Source organism: Schistocerca gregaria, unplaced genomic scaffold (genome assembly GCF_023897955.1).
Source record: "Schistocerca gregaria isolate iqSchGreg1 unplaced genomic scaffold, iqSchGreg1.2 ptg000692l, whole genome shotgun sequence".
NCBI classification, from domain to species: Eukaryota; Metazoa; Arthropoda; class Insecta; order Orthoptera; family Acrididae; genus Schistocerca; species Schistocerca gregaria.
The window spans coordinates 482,239-486,099 of record NW_026062072.1 but is presented as its reverse complement, the minus strand read 5'-3'; positions in this window follow the sequence as shown (position 1 = coordinate 486,099).

Sequence of the window (3,861 nt, the reverse complement as noted above, 5' to 3'; positions counted from 1 at the left end):
TTTTAGCTGGCTTTGGCGCCTTGGACATGAGCTAGGACCTTAAGATTCTGCATGAAAGGAGGACTAGCAGCCGCGTTGCACGGGACTATGTGACAAGTGTTCATATGTAGTAAAAACCTGAGAAATCCGTCCATTTTCGTCATTTGTTATCGAATCGACTTAAAGCCAGATCGTCACATTGGCCTCTCTTCTCTCTGAAACGGTTGTACTTATCGTCTGCAAAGCTATGTCGCGTGCTGCGGTTTGCGGAGACACTAAAATCACCATAGTGGAACACAGATGAAGCTTCTAAGTTGATGTAATAGCTAGTAAGATGTTGTCAATTTAGGTATCGATTATTGACTTTTTAGCTGGCTTTGGTGCCTTGGACATGAGCTATGTCCTTAAGATTCTGCATGAAAGGAGGACTAGCAGCCGAGTTGCATTGGAGAATGTGGAAAGTGTTCATATGTAGTAAAAACATGTGAAATCCGACCGTTTTAGTCATTTGTTATCGAATCAACTTGAAGCCAGATCGTCACATTGCCCGCTTTTCTCTCTAAAACCGTTGTACTTATCGTCTGCAAAGCTATGCCGCGTGCTGCGGTATGCGGAGACACTAAAAGCACCATAGTAGAACTCAGATGAAGCTTCAAAGTTGATGTAATAGCCAGTAAGAAGTAGTACAATTCAAGTTTTAGGTATCGATTATTGACTTTTTAGCTGGCTTTGGTGCCTTGGACATGAGCTATGTCCTTAAGATTCTGCATGAAATTAGGACTAGCAGCCGAGATGCATGGGAGAATGTGAATAGTGTTCATCTGTAGTAAAAAAATGAGAAATCCGTCCGTTTTCGTCAGTTGTTATCGAATCAACTTGAAGCCAGATCGTCATATTGCCCGCTCTTCCCTCTGAAACGGTTGTACTTATCGTCTGCAAAGCTATGTCGCGTGCTGCGGTATGCGGAGTCACTAAAAGCACCATAGTAGAACACAGATGAAGCTTCTAAGTTGATGTAATAGCCAGTAAGAAGTAGTACAATACAAGATTTAGTATCGATTATTGACTTTTATGCTGGCTTTGGTGCCTTGGACATGAGCTAGGACCTTAAGATTCTGCATGAAAGGAGGACTAGCAGCCGAGTTGCACGGGAGAATGTAAAAAGTGTTCATATGTAGTAAAAACCTGAGAAATCCGTCCGTTTTCGTCATTTGTTATCGAATCGACTTAAAGACAGATCGTCCCATGGGCCCCTCTTCTCTCTGAAACGGTTGTACTTATCGTCTGCAAAGCTATGTCGCGTGCTGCAGTATGCGGAGACACTAAAAGCACCATAGTAGAACACAGATGAAGCTTCTAAGTTGATGTAATAGCCAGTGAGAAGTAGTACAATTCAAGTTTTAGGTACCGATTATTGACTTTTTAGCTGGCTTTGGTGCCTTGGACATGAGCTAGGCCCTAAAGATTCTGCATGAAAGGAGGACTAGCAGCCGCGTTGCACGGGAGGATGTAAAAAGTGTTCATATGTAGTAAAAACCTGAGAAATCCGTCCGTTTTCGTCATTTGTTATCGAATCGACTTAAAGCCAGATCGTCACATGGGCCCCTCTTCTCTCTGAAACGGTTGTACTTATCGTCTGCAAAGCTATGTCGCGTGCTGCGGTATGCGGAGACACTAAAAGCACCTTAGTAGAACACAGATTAAGCTTCTAAGTTGATGTAATAGCCAGTAAGAAGTAGTACAATTCAAGTTTTAGGTATCGATTATTGACCTTTTAGCTGGCTTTTGTGCCTTGGACATGAGCTAGGACCTTATGATTCCGCACGGAAGGAGGACTAGCAGCCGAGTTGCTTGGGAGAATGTGAAAAGTGTTCATATGTAGTAAAAACCTGAAAAATGCGTCCGTATTCGTCATTTGTTATCGAATCGACTTAAAGCCAGATTGTCACATTGGCCGCACTTCTCTCTGAAACGGTTGTACTTATCGTCTGCAAAGCTATGTCGCGTGCTGCGGTATGCGGAGACACTAAAAGCACCATAGTAGAATACAGATGAAGCTTCAAAGTTGATGTAATAGCCAGTAAGAAGTAGTACAATTCAAGATTTAGGTATCGATTATTGACTTTTTTGCTGGCTTTGGTGCCTTGGAGATGAGCTAGGACCTTACGATTCTGCACGAAAGGAGGACTAGCAGCCGAGTTTCACGGGAGAATGTAAAAAGTGTTCACATGTAGTATAAACCTGAGAAATCCGTCCATTTTCGTCACTTGTTATCGAATCGACTTAAAGCCAGATCGTCACATTGGCCCCTCTTCTCTCTGAAACGGTTGTACTTATCGTCTGCAAAGCTATGTCGCGTGCTGCGGTATGCGGAGACACTAAAAGCACCATAGTAGAACACAGATGAAGGTTCTAAGTTGATGTGATAGGCAGTGAGAAATACTACAATTCAAGTTTTAGGTATCGATTATTGACTTTTTAGCTGGCTTAGGTGCCTTGGACATGTGCTAGGACCTTAAGATTCTGCATGAAAGGAGGACTAGCTGCCGCGTTGCACGGGAGTATGTGAAAAGTGTTCATATGTAGTAAAAACCTGAGAAATCCGTCCATTTTCGTCATTTGTTATCGAATCGACTTAAAGCCAGTTCGTCACATTGGCCCCTCTTCTCCCTGAAACGGTTGTACTTATCGTCTGCAAAGCTATGTCGCGTGCTGCGGTATGCGGAGACACTAAAAGCACCATAGTAGAACACAGATGAAGCTTCTAAGTTGATGTAATAGCCAGTAAGAAGTAGTACAATTCAAGTTTTAGGTATCGAATATTGACTTTTTAGCTGGCTTTGGTGCCTTGGACATGAGCTAGAACCTTAAGATTCATCATGAAAGGAGGACTATCAGCCGCGTTGCACGATAGTATGTGAAAAGTGTTCATATGTAGTAAAAACCTGTGAAATCCGTCCATTTTCGTCATTTGTTATCTAATCGACTTGAGGCCAGTTCGTCACATTGGCCCCTCTTCTCTCTGAAACGGTTGTACTTATCGTCTGCAAAGCTATGTCGCGTGCTGCAGTATGCGGAGACACTAAAAGCACCATAGTAGAACACGGATGATGCTTCTAAGTTGATGTGATAGCCAGTGAGAGGTAGTACAATTCAAGTTTTAGGTATGGATTATTGACTTTTTAGCTGGCTTTTATGCCTTGGACATGAGCTAGGATCTTATGAATCTGCATGAAAGGAGGACTAGCAGCCGAGATGCATGGGAGAATGTGAATAGTGTTCATCTGTAGTAAAAAAATGAGAAATCCGTCCGTTTTCGTCATTTGTTATCGAATCGACTTAAAGCAGATCGTTACATTGGCCGCTCTTCTCTCTGAAACGGTTGTACTTATCGTCTGCAAAGCTATGTCGCATGCTGCAGTATGCGGAGACACGAAAAGCACCATAGTAGAACACAGATGAAGCTTCTAAGTTGATGTAATAGCCAGTAAGGAGTAGTACAATTCAAGTTTTAGGTATCGAATATTGACTTTTTAGCTGGCTTTGGCGCCTTGGACATGAGCTAGGACCTTAAGATTCTGCATGAAAGGAGGACTAGCAGCCGAGTTGCACGGGAGGATGCGAAAAGTGTTCATATGCATTAAGAACCTGAGAAATCCGTCCGTTTTCGTAATTTATTATGGAATCGACTTAAAGCAGTGCGTCACATTCGCCGCTCTTTCTCTGAAACGGTTGTACTTATCGTCTGCAAAGCTATGTAGCGTGCTGCGGTATGCGGAGACACTAAAAGCACCATAGTAGAACACAGATTAAGCTTCTAAGTTGATGTAATAGCCAGTAAGAAGTAGTACAATTCAAGATTTAGGTATCGATTATTGACTT